This window comes from Phasianus colchicus, chromosome 1, assembly GCF_987193195.1.
Source record: "Phasianus colchicus chromosome 1, bPhaCol1.hap1.1, whole genome shotgun sequence".
Classification (NCBI taxonomy): Eukaryota; Metazoa; Chordata; class Aves; order Galliformes; family Phasianidae; genus Phasianus; species Phasianus colchicus.
In genome coordinates this window covers 113,130,939-113,150,702 of record NC_143436.1, presented here as the reverse complement: position 1 = coordinate 113,150,702, position 19,764 = coordinate 113,130,939, and positions in this window count along the sequence as shown.

The window sequence follows — 19,764 nt, the reverse complement described above, 5'->3', positions numbered from 1 at the left end:
GAGATAGAATCATAAAATCATTAAGGATGGAAAAGACCACTGAGACAGTCTAGTCCAACCACCCCCACCATGCCCACTAACCACGTCTCTCAGTGCCATATCTCCAATAATCTTGAACATCTCCAGGGATGATGACTCTACCACCTCCCTGGGCAGCCTGTACCACTGCCTCACCACTCTTTCTGGGAAGAATCTTTCCTAATAACCAATCTGAACCTCCCTTGGTACAACTTGAGGCCATTGCCTCTAATTCTATCACTGTTACCTGGGAGAAAGGCCAACCCCCACCTCACTATAATCTCCTTTCAGGTCACTGTGGATGGAGACTTTGGTTTCGATAAGAAGAAAGAGAGATAGTTGCACATACAGGAAAGGGACAGCAGCCCACACCTGATTAGTCCTGCACTGAACAGAGGAGGGGGGCTTCACCAGAGAGCAGTGCCCCTTTGTCATTTTGCCACCTTGCTGCCCCTTCCTCAATTTTAATTCAGCCAATTCTCCTGAACCCTTGCAGTTAGAAAGGAGAAAAACTTCAGAATCTAGTGGCTGTTCATAATGCTGTGAGGACAGACACAGATCAAATTGACTGAAGTACACTTGGTTGAAAGTAGTTGATGTGCATGCTCTTCTCTCAGAGGAAGGCCAAACATAGGATGTGTCAACCCAGAGAAGTAGTTCTGACAAAGAGCTGGCCCATGAAAGTATGGAAATACTGAAAATATTGAAACTAGTGAAAATCGCCAAAGCCATACCTTACTTAGAAATCCCACATATAAACCTCTTATCTCTGACTGCAGCTTCAGCGAGATGTTATTCATAATGACCTCTGCAAACACGAACTTAATGAGAGCAAGTCGCGAGGCTCTGACTGAAGGCAGGAGCTGAACAAAATGCAGTTTCCTTTGCCTATTTATAGAAAGAGGAGGTTCATAAGCAGATGGGAACACTGGGAGTACCATAAATGTTCAGACCTAATTGTATTAAAACAAATTTTCATATTATAAGTGACATTTTGAACATGTGTTTCCTTAAAAAATTGAAGCAATGAATAATGGCATTGAAACGGAGCAAAAGGCATCTTGTAATGAATGAACACTGACTCACTTCAGATCTGGATTTTTTTCTTTTTCTGAAAGCTTCACCTGCAGTGGATGTTACGTAGTGAGTTAAAGAAATGAAAAGACAGGAAAAGGCAGCAAATAGTTCATGAGCCATTCACTGAACCAAGAGTTGTTAACATAAAACTTTCATTAAACAACTATGAATAATGAATTTGCTTGTGTTTACACTGAACGATTTATTAGAGGTAGGTTTCCTTCTCCCTGCTGGCAAAAAACAACTGCCCTTTTTACAAGAACGCAAGAGCGCTAGCCCAGGGGGAGGTCTTGACACATACATTCTTGCTCCCTCCAGACAGATGTTACTTGTGGTTAATGTAGAGAATAAGATTATGTGCTGCTCTCTGCTTCCAATGCTATCTTTACAAAGCTCATAGATTGATTCTAGAAATAGTCCTAGCACTGAAACCCAAAGCGCACTTGTGTGGCCTCATGTTATAACAGCAAGGTCAGAGTCTTAGGTTTTCAGTTGCTTGCTCTCTTTAAGGCCCTGTAAGTATTTTGTCCTTGCCTTACCATGCTGTAACTTCAGCAAGAGAACGTGAAGTCTGTCATCCACAGGTTACTGTGCAGCACAACTGTAATTACAGGGGTTGTTTCTTTAGCTCCATGGGGATGAGTGTGACCAGAAACATTATGCCTTGGTACCTACAAGGAGGGGTAGTAAGGGATTAGTAAGGGATAGCCACCATCACTGCCTTCATGGAACTAATATCCTTTGTTTCTGATAGTGGTGACCTCTTGCAAGGAGGCAGGCAGGGGAAAGCCTGGGCTGAGTGAAGAGATGTGGCTCTGCAGCTTAGACTCTACTGAGGTAGTGGTAGCGCTAAATTTTCTAGAGCTGTAGAGAAAATAGAAATCATCTCTTTCCACAGAGGTCAGATTTGCACACAAAGGTAAAAAAACATCTTGCCCACCAAATTTTCTTAATAGTAATACCTACTCCCTGCTTGCTTGGGAGCCCAACCTCAGAAAAGGATTTGCCAAATCATCCTCTCCCTAGTCCATTCAGAAAGCCTGAGCACCAGAGAGTGACGGCAGGATGGACATCCTTGTGGGTGCTGATTGCATGAAGTTTCTTCCTCTGGGGAGGAAAAAAACAGGGAGCAGATCTGAATTGTGTTTTGGAGGAGTTTTCATTTGTTGGTAGCTGTAGAGCCTAAATGGCATAGCTTTATCCATCTAAAGCACTGTAGGAGAGAAGCAGCCAGCTAACTTCTCTGAAAACTGGCATTCTTGAAAATATCGCAGTACCTCTTTGCTGAGCATTTCCTCATTTTGTTTGTTTTTGTGGAACTTAATCCAACTTTCCTTCTGTATGAGGGCATCCTAAATTATTCAAGTGATGATAGATTGATTATAGCTCAGGTTATTGTTATCAGTCCTCCAGGTGCTCAGGCTTTGATGTAAGAGCAGCACTGCATTAGAAGAAACTGACCTGCTTAGTTCAAGGCAAAATAATCTAAATATGCCTTATAAAGCCAGATATTATGGGAATCAGCTTTGAGCTTGAGTCAATTGGAGTTCAAATTTACTTATGTTATTACCATAGACTGGCATATTTAGACAAATATTGGGCTGCTGCTTCCAAGAAGACAGGAATAATAGTATATTTAGGCAACTTTGATGTTAAGTTTAAAATAACTATATACTTCTTTTTAAATTCAGTCATATCTTTAGTTAAAAAGCCCCTAGGACCATGATAGATATATTATGAGTGGAAAGTATAGGTTCCTGTTAAGTCCTGTGGGAGAGTGGGGCTCATTCAGTTGATTAAGTTAGCTCACTTAGCTTAATTTCAGTGAGGCCATGTTTCAGAAACACTGAAACACCATGACATAGCAACTTCCTCTGCATAACACATATTAAATCATGTCATTCCAAAACAGTAAAAATCATTGCAATACGGTAGCAGTACACTTTCAATATCTGCTTGCAGTGAAGGGGATTTTCATGAATCAATAAATATAAATGTATTCTTTAGAAACTATTCTGTTCTAGAGCAGAGGACAAAAAAAAAAAAAATAGCAAACCAATGTGCCTGTATGCATTCTGAAAGGTTACTGTTAGGGTCAGCACCAAAGGGGCTATTCCTTACAAGCCACTTCAAAGATTACCAGATAAATCTTGACCCAAACTATTTTGTCATAATTATAAGATTGTATATTTGGCTTAACTAGTACTGATGTCTTTTAATTTTAAACCATCAGCATTTGGTGAGAAGGATAATGTATGCACACAGCCAGAAGGCTGGAGCTATAAAAACATGGAAGGAGTTATAACTTCAAGCCTTTCAAGGTAATGGGTTCCCAGGAGAAGAAAGTAAAGCCATTCGTCTTGAATCTTTCTGGATTAAGGCACTGAAGCTGGCCCTGAGGCATGGGATGCACACATGCTCTGCAAAGAGTCACCTGTGTGCCCCCAAGGAATACCAAGTAGAATCATAGAATCATGGAATGGCTTAGGTTAGAAGAGACCTTAAAGATCTTCAAGCTCCAGCATGCTCATGTTATGGGCAGGGCTGCCCCCTACCAGTTCAGGCTGCCCAGGACCCCATCCAACCTGGCCTTGAGTGCTTCCAGGGATGGAGCACCACAGCTTCTCTGGGCAGCTGTGCCAGCGCCTCACTGCCCTAAGTGAGATGCAAACACTCAGGGAATTAGGGGTGAAAACAGTACCAGCATTTAATCACAGGCTGAATTGAGAAGAAAACCAAGATCAAATCCCATTCCAAGCATTCAAGGAGGTGTGACCCCTTATCTCTTAGAGGATTGTAGGACACTTCACATGAGGCTCCTCTAGTCGCTCCAAGTTTTGCGTCATTGCAAGAAATAACTAAGCAAGTTCTGAGCCACGGAGATAGCAATAACAATCCCAGAACCAGCAGCAAAAACTTTAGCAAGCAAAATGTAAAACTCTGTTAAGGCAGTCTAAGAAAAAATAATAGGAGGTTGTGATGAGCAAATTGCTAAAGGCGTGAAACTTAATAACAACAAGAACTTCAAAAGCATCAGAAGTAGGACACCTACCATGCTCACTGAGATCTAGAAGTGAATAAGAAATAAAAGCATCACACAGGGAAGGCAATGTCATTGCAAGAGAGCTGAATGAGTGCTAGGGGGGATAAAGCCCAATGTAAACAGGTATCTACAGATCTGGTACCATATCTTCTGGCACAGGAAAGCATGTAGCAGCAGCAGCCGCTGGTAGCGGTGAGAAGCACATCCTTTGCTCCTCTTGGAGAAGGCAGTATTTGTTTGTCTCTGTGTTCTCCTTAGAGAGGCGAAGTAGAAACCCAAGACACTGCTTTATTTTAGGGAGTACATACCCAGGAAATATCTGTCTTAGCTAAAAAAAACAGTGGACTAGGATAGAAAACAAATCAGTGAATAACAGTAAATAGTTGTAAAAAAAAACCTGTAAAAGAGTTAATGTCTTGCACTATTATCACAATATGCAAAGTTTACATTCTAGGTATCAAAATGTAAAAGTTTTTGCTTTGTTTTTTTTTTTTTTTCTTTTTTCTTTTTTCTTTTTCTTTTTTTCTTTTTTGTTTCATTTTAACCATTATTGCAAAAGAGTTATGTGGAAAACTAAAGACCATTTTGTCTGACTGTTCTACCACACAAACTTACAGAAATTTATGTAAAGAATTGATTTGGTAGACATGGAGGAAAGCAGGATTTCTTGAGGAACACTCAACATGAGAGAAGTCATGACTCAGAAATCTATGAGTACTCTGTGAAGGAGTATATGAATACATACATGAATACAGGCAATTCAGTTGATGCAGTGTTTGAGGGTTCCAATAGGGACTGTCCCCAAAGACTCTTAAAGAAACAAAGTTGTCATTTGGAAATGACTCTCATGGAGTAATAGCTGATTAAAAGACTGGAAATGAACAAATGATGAAATTTTCACAGGGGAATGTTAACCATGCTGAGGCTTCACCATATTCTCAGCAGCAAGCTTGTAAAGAGGGCTAGTAACAACACTTTGTGGTCATATAGAATTATTTATTGTGGTCAAATCTAAAGCTGACTTTGAATGACTGCAGAAGATCTTGCTATACTAACCATAATTCAGCACTGATAAGTGCAATGTAATGCATCTAGGAGTAAATATTTCTAGTCATTCAGACACCACTCTTGGCTCTGAATTAGTTGCTATTAGTTGAGAAGTAAATCTTAGAGTTGTACTAGACAGGTTTCTGTAAGTTTATTGTTCAACAGTGATCAAAAGGGCAAACAAGGTGTTAGGAATTATTAGGAAGAAGAATTGAGAGCCAAACCAAAAATGCTTTAACCATCTGTATTAATGCCTGATGCCAACATATTGTTAAAACTGGACACAGGCCAAGGAGCTGAAAATTTGACCAAAAAATTTGATCACAGAAAAGTCCTCATAGGAAGACAGACTGAACAGACCACCTTCTGTTTGGGAAAAAGGGATGACTGAATAAAGTCTTCATAGGGGTAGAGAATGGGCATGAGGAGGAACTATTCTCTATTTCTGGCTACACAAGAATTAATGGGACTTCAGTGCCAATACATCAAGGAGTGTTTTTAAAGCAAAACAAAGAAAGTGCTTTTTCACATAGCTCATAATTAACAAAGTTCTCATTGCTGAGAGAAGCCGTGGAGGCAAAAATGCAAATAGAATTAGGAAGAGATTAGCTAAATTAGGACAGGTCCATTGGCACTCATTTAAACAAGTTGGTCTCTGTATGACCTTCAGCTCAGGTGTTCTCTGAGGCATCAACTGCTGGAAGACATGCATGGCCAAAGATCTGTCTGTACTTATTAAAAATTTCCCCAATGTATCACCTGTGGCATAGTTCAGGAAACTGGATCTGAATCAGACTGTTTGTTATATACTTGTCTTTTCATCTAAGTGCTTGGTGCATTCACTGTAATGATTTGAGAACAGTTTCTGTTCCAGAGAGGGAACCTATTCCAGCAATGGATATACCCTTGGTGCAGCTGGTCACATACACTGTTCCTGGGGCATTTCTAATCTGCTTTCTGTGAGAAATCCAAGCACTGGAAAAGGAGATTACTCACGTGCTGGACGTTATATATTAGGGATGCAACACCTCCCCTGTGAGGACAGGTTGTGAGAGCTGGGGCTGTTCAGCCTGGAGAAGAGGTGGTTCCAGGGAGACCTGAGAGCAGCCTTCCAGAATCTAAAGAGGTGCTGTAAGAAAGAAGGGGACAGATTCTTTAGCAGGCTCTGTTGTGACAGGACAAGGGGAAATGGTTTCTAACTAGAAGAGGAGATTTGCACTGGATATAAAGAAGAAGTAGGGGTGTTGTGGCACAGGTTGCCCAGAAGGGTGGTGGATGGCCTGTCCTTGAGGCGCTCATGGGGCTCGGAGCAGCCTAATGTAGCTGTAGTTGTCCCTGTTCATGGCAGGGGAGTTGGACTAGATGGCCTTTAAGACCCCCTTACAACTCATGATTCTATGGTTCTACTATACGCAAAACACGATGCTATCATTGTCAGGTATCAGTAGTGAAATGTTTGTGGTATACCAGTACAAATACAGTACTTGTTTCCTGCAGTCTGAATTTCAGTGTATGTTAAATGAGAGGGCAAGGATACAAAAATGTCACTGGATTATATTAGGATTAAGTCAGATACAGGCATACCGGCTGCTTTTACATTTTTGTATTTAAAAAAAAACAGGTTCTGAAAATCTACCTTATCTCCATGAGCATCTATTATCAGTTTGTTTAACATGGAATCAGCATTTACACTACACGACAAACTGCTCTGTGGCGTTTACTTATATTATGCTGATATATTCCAGAAAGAAACAAGGTATAATAGCAGGTTCTCCCTGGCAGTTGTTCCTCAGGCAAAATCCTGGTGATATTACATGGTGGAGGAAATCCCTAAATAGATGAGCTACAAGTAAATCATTGAGAGTGTCAGGAATTATTTGTAGCATTTAGCACTGAAACGCGATATTGTCAGCGCCGTGTAATACAGAATCTGATTTCAATAACAGCAATTTAATGTGCAATAATATTACTCTGTGTTTGTGCTTGCATTCAGACGTGCTTGAGGGGAGGAAAGAAAAGGATGCGCTATAAGGGTTTTACACCTGCCAAGAGCAGCTGCTGCTGCTTCTGGGAAAATCCATACAGAGATAAGCACATCTGCGTGCTATCAGACAGGTAGAGGAAGGCATGGGAAGATGTGCATGTTGGTGTAAGAATGCAGTAAGGAGGGAAGTGGGACTGCTGAGATAGCCCAGGGTTGTCTCACTGCTGGTCCTGCCCAGAGTGCTCATGTTTTGCCCAGCTAGTTTAATCTTCCTGTTTTCTCTGAAAATAGAGTTGTTCCATGCTCCTTCTTATGGATGAGTACCTCCTTCTGCCTCCCCTAATAGTCATTTATATAGGCCTTTCATGGTCCTGTGCAGCTCTGTGTACTTAATGTATAGATGATAATAGCGCATATTTAATGTAATAGGAGCATTTGATGACAGATACTCATATAATTTATCATTGCAAATGGAAAGTGAAAACGGGAATTGTTATTACTTCACTCATTTAGCAATTTCATTCACAAAATCCAAGTGCTTTGATGAGCAAATCTGTAGCATTATACATGCTGTTGTATGGCAGGAAAAATCAAGAAAAAGAACAGTGAAGTCATTTGCTCAAAGTCACCCAGAGCACAAGCTTTTTAAATCACAGACCATTCCTGGCAAGACTGCTTCCCATTTACAGTATGCATTATTCAGCAAAAGAGTTACTGTTGTTCTGTATGTGAAAAGTGATGTCAAATATGTGGTTTTTGTTCTTGTTTTTTTGGTGGGTTTGTTTTTGTTTGTTTCTGTTTTTCAGTGCTTAAATATGAAGACGTGAAGAGCAGCAAATGAAACATGAGCTTGGTATGTTTTTCCTAAGGCAGTATCAGTAATATGACAATTAAAAATGAGACCGCATAAACAAATGTTTCCTTTGCAAGATAACAATGGAGCAATCTGTTACACAGGCAAAATGTGCTAAAATTTAACCAACTACATCCTACAGTATGTCAGTCTGCTTTCCAGACTGTGTTCTCTGGGCTCCTCTTGATCCATGGAGTATTTCTAAATGTTCCATGAAAGGATATCACAAAGTCTGCGTTGGGTAAAGCTATGTAGCTTTTCAGTTCTCAGTGCTCAGTCCTATCTCCGAGAGGCACAGATAGCTTAGGTCAAAGACATTCTGCTTACTTGTCTGTTTCTTAAGCACCACTGTTGTTTCTGCCTATGAGATTGTCCCACAGAAACGATAGCCAACCTTGCGAACTCTTCACAGAAAAACAGTGACAGACGGTGAAATTTTCCATTGTCAACGTTTTGCAGCATATTCTGTGATGTTTCTTTTAATGGTGGTTTTGACAGAAGTTTGAGTTGGGTAGGAGTTGAACGTATAACCACATTTGTTGAATTTGGCAGATAGCTTTGACCCGAGTGGGAGGATGAGGTTTAACCAGGAGCCAAAAGAGTTGACACTGAGGAAATATTTCTGAAACAGCAAAATATTCTATTATCAGAAGTTTTTGCCTTTTCCTTTTCAAATGGTTTTCAAATGGTTGGTTTTTGGTACTTTCTCCCTGTCTTAAAGTAGAGACCAAGTATGGTCTTAGCCATACCCAGAGGAAGCAAAACATTTTGTTTCAGGTTCAGTGAAAAATTTCAAGACATTTCAATGTGAAATAACTTTCAAACACATCAAACTGTTGAAGAAGGTTTATTTATTTTGAGAGATTCCTGCCCCAAACTGTTCTGCTGAGCCACGGTGTTGTTTAAGTCACTGTGGCAGAAGGTAGGTAGAAGTCAAATGTAAGAGAAACCTCACACCTGACTTCACATGTCTCGAGTGATCCATTCAGGTTTGACCCAATTAGCTTAAGGCTTACTGCCTTTTCAAGATGGCAGAGCAAAGAGAAGGCAAAAAAAAAAAGGCTCCACAGCAGCTTTTCCCATGATTGTCATTTCCCCCCGTAAGCATGCATTGGCATTTTGATTACTTCAACAACTGCCCTAGACAAATATGTTTGCCACTTAAATCATTCTGACTCGTTCTGTAAACACAGTGACAAACCTTCATAGGCATAGTATGTATCACCATAGCTAAGACAGGTTTCAACAGATTAGTGCTAGAAAAGAAAAACACCTTTCATCCAAGACTTCAGAAACAACACAATTAGCAGGCAAACACTGCAATTTACAGTAATTCCAAGCAATTCAGTCTACCAATAATGACTTGTTACTCAGATGGAAACCACAGAACCACTGCCTTATTAAAAGCAAAACTATAAAGTTCAGCAGACAAAGCTAAACACACCGCAACATCAAAAGCCTTTGAAGATTAATACATTGACTAAATTACCAGAGATTCATTTAGAAGCAAACAACACAGACATTCATTACCTCTGCAGCCATTTTTAATTTATCAGAGTATGTTCCTCATTTGCAACATGCTCAGTTTCTTAACTTATGGCTGTATATTATAGGATAATTTTTTTTTCTTTTTACAAGATACACTTTTTGGGGTCATGGTCAGAGGAAATCTTCTGAATCTCAAATGAGTCATTTGGAAAATATCCTTCAAGAAAGAGTTATGTTTGCTGAGGCATGGATAGGAAAAGCTAGTGAGAACTGTTGCAGCTGTGTTATATAAAAGGAAGAGACAATTTAATGGAAAATTTCATACTTTGCAGAAATTTGATTGCCTATTTTCTCTATGTAGATATCTTATTAGAGCTGCTACAGCTGCTGCACTGAAGGTATATTTCCACTGATGATGATCAGAATGGGAGTGCCAGAGCAGTATGTGGAATTTAACATTTTATTCTGTTGCAGAATTACAGCAAACATTTACAAATCTCTCAGCTGTTATTTTCCTTTTACTAGACAGAAGTGAGAATTTGCTCCTTATTGCTACTATTTTTTGTCCAAAGGACACGCAGTTAGGTGCCAGGGTCTTACTGGGTAGGGTATAACAGCGCAGAAATCATCAGTTGTGTGTGTCTGCCTTACCTGCTGCTTTTACTGAATGCAGGATAAACTGATTCCCTTAGCACCATATAAGCACAGACTATTCTACATCATTCTCTCCTTCACATCTCCCTTTTTTCACTAACTTTAAAAAAATATATTAAATCCTTTTAAACTTACATTACAGTGCTATGACCTGGCTCTTCACAGATCTCTTTGTTTATAATTAGTGTTGGAGATGAGCGTGTCATAAATTCTACATAGCTTCACAGCTATGATAGTTGTATTTCTTCACTGAGGCCAAAATAATCCCAGAACTGCTGTCAAGTGTTTTATGTTCTGCAATTTGGAGTTTATTAGTGTTAACAGGGTAATATTATATACTAGTTGCAGTATACAAGGTGCTGCAGGCTAAACATTCTTTTGCTACAGTCATTCATTCAATAGCCAAAATAACTTTAAAGCTGATCTACATATTCTTCATGGAATTTTGGAGTTCCATGAACAAGAGATTTATAGGGAAACCTTAAAACATCCTCTTTTACTATATGAATGATTCTTTAAGTCGAATCGATAAATGCGAACCTCACAATATTTTAATTTGTTCTTGAATATCTGCAGAGTGAGCTCTGTCATTCCCAAAGCCATTGGCTGAACAGCACAATGGCTGAAAGCAACTGCTCTTTGTCTGCTTTTTCTCTGGATGCTCAGGACAGTGGAGTGAAGCATCATCTGATGGTGACTCCTTTTAGAGGCGTACCTTAGAACACATCCGCTGACACTGCATCTCCTGATTTTGCAAAGACTTGACATTTCTTTTTTTACATCTGTTTCCATTTTTTCATACTCACAGTCCTGGCAATCTCAGTACAAGTAGTTGCGCAGGCCACTTCAGCCTGGTCTAAAAATATATCAAATTCTTCAGTGCTGAAGCCAGACAAGCAGTGGGTTGAAATATCATCTTCATTAGCACAAGTCAGCAGCAACCATTAGCTTAAGTGATGCCAAGATACGTGCAGATGTTGTATTACTAATACTTTTTCATTATAAGTTCCCATCATGCATTATAGCACCATTCTAGATGCCCCTTAGCACTGAAGTTGATGAAGGCCCAGTAGCTGATGAAGAAATGTTTCTTCAGACTATGTAGTAGGCAAGATTATAAGTAAACTATTCTCTCTGTCCTAACTCAAAGCTGAAATCACTATGTTTAAAAATACCAGCTCCTCATAGGGCCAGAGATGTCTTTTCATACCATCAGATGAATTGGCCAGGAGGTAAGTCACAGTTTAAGCGAAGGACTACACAGACCAACATCCAGCATGTTATTTTTCATAGAATGGAGCTGGTTGTCCTGAAAGTCGTTCAAGGTAGCCTTCTTAAGAGAAGATGTCTTTCTACCTGTTCTGCCACAGTGATGGTATTGCAGCATATTTGGAATAGCAGCTGGTATCTCAGAGCAATGTTGGGAAAGCTCTCTTAGCAACAACAGATACCTGGATAGACTGGATAATGGGCCAATGTAAACTGTATGAGTTTCAATAGGGCCAATTGTCAGATCCTGCATTTTGGTCACAACAATTCCAGGCATCCCTACAGGCTTGGGGGGGAGTGGCTGGAAAGCTGCCTGATGGAAAGGCACCTTAGAGTACTGATGGACAGTCGGCTGAATGTGAGCCAGCAGTGTGCCCAGGTGGCCAAGGAGGCCAATGGAATCCTGGCTTGTATCAGGATTGGTGTGGTGAGCAGGACTAGGGAAGTCATCCTGCCTCTGTACTCAGCAATGGTGAGGCCTCACCTCGAGTACTGTGTTCAGTTTTGGGCACCTCAGTACAGAAAGGACATGGAGGTGCTGGAGCAGGTCCAAAGAAGGGCAACAAGGCTTGTGAAGGGCTTGGAGAATATGGCCTATGAGGAGAGACTGCAGGAACCGTGGCTGTTCAGCCTGGGGAAAAGGAGGCTGAGGGGAGACATTATTGCTCTATTCAAATACCTGGAAGGTGATTGCAGTGAGAGCGGGGTTTCTCTCTCCTCACTGGTGACAGAACGAAGGGAAATGGCCATAAGCTACACCAGGGTAAGTTTAGGTTGGATGTCAGGAAACACTTCTTTACAGAAAGGGTGGTTAAGCACTGGAATAGGCTCCCCAGGGAGGTGGTTGAATCACCATCCCTGGATGTGTTTAAAAACCATTTGGATGTGGTGCTCAGGGACATGATGTAGCGGAGGGTGTTAGAGTTAGGGTAGTATGGTTAAGTCATGGTTGGACTTGATGATCTTTAAGGTCCTTTCCAACCAAGCTATTCTATGATTCTACAATTCTAACAGGGTCAAAGAGACTGCTAGAAGCTCTCCTGTTGGTTAGATCTAAGCATTGTTCTTTCAGTAAGCATTGGTATGGAGGCCAGGAGAACACTGTGACAAACAAATTGGACAGAACAAGATGAAACATGACTGCTTCCCAGCTGAGTTTCCAATCAGAAATTCAGTATTTAGCCAAATGACAAGAAGAAAACAGAAGAAAGGAAAATTGTCTTTTTTTTTTTCTATATGAAGATGCCATTGCTAACGACACAGTTATCACAGTTATATGTATGTAAAACCATCTGAAATCCCTTTTTTTTTTTTTTTTAATTAATTAAATCTCTCTATATACACTGCATTGTGTTCATATCCTGGAATTACCTTGAAGGAAAAAGAAGTCTTGAACTGATAGCAAAAGACAGTCATCTTCAAGGAAAAAAAATGTGAAAAAGACATTCTTAGCTTTCCATTCTAGAAGGAATCTAGGAAGATTGAAAGAGACAATATTTAAAAAAACATTTAAAGCCAAGGGCTGCTGACTTACCTGTTCCATTCAGTTTGGTGTCTTTCAATGGTATACTTGGTCTACGAGAGTAAGGAAATCTTTAGTTTCTGCTACTGATAATGACTTCCAGGGTGGGAAGGGAATTAAATTCATCCCTACAGAGTAAACCAATACAAGGACACTATACTAGCTAAGACCAGAAGTAGTCCAGGTCCATGACTTTCCTGAAGTGATAGGGTTTGTACTGCTCACTGCACTCAAGTGAATTTTAACCTTGAGTTTACTTAAAGAACCACCAAGTTTTTATCTTATCTAATTATTTCACACACACAGTCACATTCCCTTGAACTGTATTTGTGAGGTCTCAACTCAACCCTGCAGCAGGGAGGTCACTGCTGGTGTGGGAAAGTCAGGCAAAAATCTTGTTAAGTCATATCATGCTGCTGTGTAAAGTTAATGGTCTCAAGCATCACTGGCCAAGGTCCCATAGTATCCCACCGCATTTCTCTCTATCCATTTCTCTCATCTCCAGGACCCTTCCCCACTTAAAAGATCTTTCTTCTAGCTGAGATCTTTTTCAGCTTCCTCAGCCTATGATCCCTTCCCTCCAAGGCAAATTTTTCTTCTGGGAAGTCCATGTTTTAGGTTGTCTCTTTTTCCCATAACCCCAAGTCTCTGCTTTTCCTAATCTAAATAGTCTATGTACAGAAGAACAATGTGACTCTAATGTGATCATATCTGGTGTTTCTGTCTTACCTGTCTGCACTAAAGGAGGATTCAATACATACCACATTTTTTTGGTATAGGTACTATCAAAATTCAGAACCAGCTTGTACCACTCATAGCTAGCAAGTGGCAGACATCTGCTTGGGAGTTCAAAAGTACAGTTTTGGACAAGCCCTTCAACATGCACATCTACAACCAATTACCAGCTACTTCTTAGCATTCACAATTCAAGCAATCTTTTTAACCTACAACAGTTTGTTCTTTGGAAATTGAAGTATCTGAGGAAATTTCACCTCTAGTGGCTGAACACAGCCAAAGCCAAATACAGGAATGCTGAATTCTGCAAGAAATCCACAGTCATCCACTTGTCCCCATGGGATTCACTCAGGATTAGAGTTGCAAACAAATCCAAAACATGCTGGTAATACAGTGAAATATTACTCTCTTGAGTATACAAAGAGTATCTGCTGAAATGTTTGCATTTCTCTAGACCCAATAAGGCAGGGTTTCATTTAACACCAGTAGGTCTCAGTCTGAGTTCAGCTGCTGAAACCAGGTTCCAGAGGCAAATGAATTTCTTGGCAGCCATAGAAATTATGATTGCCAGCTACAGTTAAGTAAACTGAATTACTACAAGGTTAATGGCATAATGCAAGTTCTGTCTCTCTGTAACAAATTAACTAAATTAGTAAAGACAATCCCCTTCCTGTCTCATTTTCCTAAAGAAAGGCTGAATCTTGCTGACGATTATATCAATTTTTAACTCTTTTTGACTTGACCTGCACACAATCAGAGCCCAGATGTACTTCAATTTATACAAAGACTTAAAAAAAAAAAAAAAAAAAAAAGAGAAAGCATTTGCAGATTTCGAAGGTAGAACAGTGAGCAGCAGAGTTAGACCAGAGACAAGTACAAGCTCACGTGATTCAGAAAGGTCTCTTCTGATCAGAGGGGTTAATTAAAGAGCTATAAGCAAGTCAGGTTGGTGTTTTGATGTATTATATTTTCTCTAAGCTTTCTGAATGCATCCTGTAGATCACATCTTGTCTCAAACTGGACTGAAAATAGTTCTGTCTAAAACTGCTTATCGCACAGATAAATCACCTAAGCGTGCATCCTGTGACTCGAGTTCAGTGCACTTTTCTGAAATAAAAGTTTTAAAATAGATTGTGTTTCCTAGTGTGGCTAAAAAGCCTTAACAGACAAGGGATTTGGGATGCTCATTGCTGGGCTCTGACTTCAGCTGTGTGATTCAAAACATTACAACACAAACAGACTTATGGTAGGCCTATGTTCTCTAGTCTTTTTGTGGGGTCCATAGCTGGTAGCAAACAGTGAGTATAAAGATACCTTTCAGGAAATAAAAAGGAGATTTTATTCTGCAACAGAATGCAATGGGAAAGAGAAAAGCTCATCCCACACTCTGGGTGTCCAGAAAAACATTTTCCCAAGATTTCTTTTTCCAGTGCAGCAAATTATCTTGACAGTGAGGATGATTTTTTTTTTCTTACTCCCCCCCTAGTTCCATATGTATTTCATTGTTACCTGATTGGAGTCCCTATTGTTTTATTCAACTTCTGATGCTCCTGGTGTTGACTGGAGCACAAGAGGCAGAAGGGGAGAAAAACATGAGGCAGAAGGGTAGGGGAAGAAGGGGGTTCATTCTCACACCAAGGAAGTTTGTAGATACATGGACATGAGAATAACAACATGAGACCAACAGCATGAGAGCAGCAAGGGAATACTGTCATGGCAGCAAGGTACAGAGCAGAGAGGAAGAGGCAGGCTCATCCACCAGTACCTAAGTCCTTTCTGGCAGTCTGTGCTCTACCCTTAATCCCCCACCTTGTACAGACAGCGGAGGTTGCCATGACCTGGGTGCAAGACCTTACATTTGAGTTTCTTGAGTCTCATGAGCCCACTTCTTGAGCCTGTCTAGGTCTCTCTGGATTACCTCATGTCCCTTAAGCATGTCAGCTGCACCACACAGCTTGGCGTCATCCACAAATATTCTGAGGGCACACTCAATCCCAGTGTAGATGTCATTGATGAGGATGTTGAAGAGCATCAGGCTCAGTACAGACCCCGTGGGAAACATGGCACGGGACACATTGGACACATTACAGCATACTGTCAAGGTCCTGCAGGTAACAGAAGATTACTTGTGGAGATTTTGAGGCAAGTATGTGCAGAGCTCCAAGCACGTAAAAAACATGAAGAGCGTGGTTGCAACTGCATGCAACTCTCACTTGTTGCTCCAGTAGAAGGAAGTCCAGCAGCGGGGACTGGTGATTAATGCAGCATTAGCACAGGAAGTTGAAACAGAAATATAGGTCAAAAAGCTTTCAAATATCCTGCATTAAAGAGCTCATGACACATTTTCTGACATACTGCTGTAAGCAAAGGTTAATCTTTTTCTGGGGTCACATGTAAGTAATTTCAGACATGAGTTACATTATGCTGATTTTTCAGTCTGCTTTGGGATTGCAGGTCCTATATAAGGACACTGAAAGTTGAGTAGGGGCTGACTGCTCTGCCTCCAGGTATTTTAAGAATAAAGGTTTTTGTCAAGTGGGTAGCTACTAAGTTTTATCTCCTGATCTCTTTCATTTTCAGAGACCTGCAGGGACGGCTGTAGGAAGTCTAAAGGCCCCTCTCTTCAGGCTGCCTGGTGGGCTGCCAAGGGAAGTGCAGATGGGACAGAAGGAAATCTAGCTGCTTTCTGCCAGAAACCTTCACAGAGGGCAAGTTTTGAAGCCCATGTATGCTGAAACCAGCTCCACAGTTTCCCACACTCATCAGTGTTTTGTTCTGATGAATTGTCGTTTCTCTCTGGGAATGGGTTCCACCAGAAGATTTCTGGCCAGATTTAATCAGGGATGCTTGAAAGCAATCCAAAACACAGGCCAGGAAAGGAAATAGCTACAAAAAACCACCAGCTTTTTCACAATTTTCTGAATTGTTTGGTAATTACATTTGTTGAAGATATAATTCATGCATGATTGTTTAGAGTTGTCCCTGCAACATCTATGAGCACATGCATAATTATCTTTCTTTCTACTCAGCATCAGTCTGTAATCAGTTGTAGAAACTCTTTTAGATATTTGTTTGAAGACAATGGGTTTTTTGGTTTTGTTTTGGGTTTGGGTTTTTTTTTTTTTTTTTTGGTGAGGAATAAAGATGGTAAAGAAAAATATTTTCAAAGTTGGGGGGGGTGGAGATTCATGATCCTTGAGCCCCTTCCAACCCTGGCCATTCTGTGTGATTCTGTGAAAGTTACAGCCAAGAGAAAGTCAGTAATCAGAGATTCATAAGATCATAGAATGGGTTGGGCTGGAAGGGACGTCAGAGATCATCTAGTTCCAAACCCTTGTTGTGGCATGGCTGCCAACCACTAGATCAGGGTTCCCAGGGGCTCATGCACGTCTGGCCTTAGAAGAACTAAAAGGAAAATGCAGATTTTTTTCAGACCAAGTGAAAATAGATTCAAGAGGAGTTAATCTTGTCCTCTTTCTGCTTTTCTTCCTACATGTTATATTTTACTTCTCTTGCTTAATATTGAGCTTTATCATATATCGAACTTTTGCAAAATATGAGAAGCCATATTGGTTTAACTGAATGATTGCATATTGATGCTGTACTAAGTCCAAACGCTATGATCTTTTTAATTTGAGCACGACTGCTCCAGGAGGTGCTTTATACTAGTCTGGGAATTAAAAACGCAAGGCAGCCATAATGAACAGTTATGCCAAGATAGCTACTCAGGGTTTATGTGTGTGAATCGGTAGGAAACATTTCCTACCTGGCACAGTTACAGTGGCTAAAAACAAGAAAACCTTGTGTGTGTGCGAGGCCATAAGGATGAAATGTTGTTGGAAATCTCCAGCTGCTTTGTGCTCCTATGGCAATATATAGCATCTGTAAATCTGATTTAGCAGCCTAATTAATCAGAGTTACAGCAATTTGCATTGCTGGAGCCACTCAACCAAAGCACACGGTAAATCCACCTTCCAGAGCCTGCTGCTGCTCTACTTGCGCTACCTGCAGTTCTGTGTGCCTCCATGGACATGACTGAGCATTGTGTTCAGGTGGTGGTGCCAGTAGAGCACTGTCTGTGCTCCGTAGACAGACCATGACACCTGTCTTCTCTTCTTCTCATGGCTACATCCAGGGAGCTTTCCCCCTCTCTAAGAATGAAGATTTGAGTGTAAAAGGATGAGTTTGGTTGGAAGGCTTTGTTTTTGACTGTGTGTTTGTGGTTGCATTCCTCCTTTCTAGATCTGGGTTGCTGAGCGCAGACTTTTACCCTGGCTGGTTGTCTCAGCCTTCCTTCATGTTGCTCAGACCCGCTCAAATGTTGTTCTGCAATAAGGAAGATGATGTTTGCTGTGGCTGATCTTGTGACTTTGTAAAAAATATATGTATTGTCCTCTTTGAGACTGTGAGAAGAGTGCCAGCAGCACAGTTGTCTCCGGACCACAGCATTTCAGCAAAGCTTGTTTTCTGTGTCTGTCCTGGGGATGTCAGTCCTCCTGGAGAACATGAGTAATTCAGACTAACAGCAGCAAGCTCGACCTATTTTTTCAAATGAGATAGTGCAGAGGGCTTATTTACTCACTGACCTAAGAGGAAAAGGGAGAGCAGAATGGTTTTCTAATATAAGCAGCAGTGCTAACAATGAGATGTGAGCTGGAAGTGAAGTGTTTGGATGCTTTGACCTGAGAAACACTAAGAGCCAACTATGTGACAGGTCAGGATTTGAAGTTTGCTTCTTGTTAGTGTATAGATACCATTTGTAAAATGCAGTTCTGGATGCCAAGCCTTTAAAATACTTCTGGGTGTTCAGACGTGTGCATGATTAGAATCTCAGAATCATGGAATTGTAGAATTGTAGAATTATTTGAGTTGGAGGGGACCCTTAAAGGCCATCTAGTCCAACTCCCTGTAATGAACAGGGACACCTACAGCTACATCATGTTGCTCAGAGCCCTGTCCAGCCTGACCTTGAGTGTCTCCGGGCAGGGGGTATCACCACCTCTCTGGGCAACCTGTGCCAGTGCCTCACCAACCTTACTGTAAAAAAACTTTTTTATGTTCAGTCTAAATCTCCCCTCTTTCAGCTTGAAAGAGTTTCCTCTTGTCCTATTACACGACCTGCCAAAGAGTCTGTCCCCTTCTTTCTGCTAGCCCTCCTTTAGATATTGATTAGACACAGTCAGTATAGTTAAAGATACTTCTTCCTCACTTCAAGAGTTTATGTTATCCTCAGCTATTCAGTCTTAAAATCAGTATTTATACAGTGCCACTAAGGTGTGAAGTGTTTTCCCAAAAAACAGTCTTGATATTCTCCCATGAGAGAAGTCTGGTGGTATAAAACAGATTTTTTTTAATGAGCAATTCTCTCTTGTTTGGCTTCACTGATTTACTTGCATAAAGGCTACAAGTTGAATGAGATTTGCAGACTCAAACTAGACTAAAATAAAAGGGGAAAATATGTTACAGGGTTAATGGGAATGAAGGGTAGAGATTAGAATAATATAGTCAAAAAGTCACACTCAGTGTATTATCACAACAGCACTAGTCCTCCTCCTATTTTTAGATTTAATCCTTTGTAAGGGAAAATCAGCTTTTTCCAAAGGATGCTTTAAGAAAGAAAGAGCAAAAGACTGGTGACAGAATTATGAAAGCAGGTCCAGCATTGATGGCAAAATATCCACTAATAAGAGCAAGAGAAGTGGATGAAGGGAGCAACCTGTAGAAAGATTTGGAAAACAGAAATCCAGTCTTGCCAAGAAAAAAAGAAACAAAAACAAACAAAGAAACAAAAACAACAAAAAACCCATGCAAAAACAAGCAAACAAAAAACTAGCCACCAAAAAACTTGTTCACAAAGACTATATTTTGGTTATGCTCCAGGACGTAAAGTCAAAACCAAAAAATAATAAAAAGAGGTTCCAGGAACATTCCAGTCTGAGAGCTGTAACACTAGTTCTTTTTCTATTGCTGTTATTTTCCATCTGCTTCATCTTATGATTGGAGGATTCTGGTTAGATTTCCTGTTTCTCTTCCAACAAAAATGTGAAATCGGTGTGCTCTTGAGGAACCTCCAG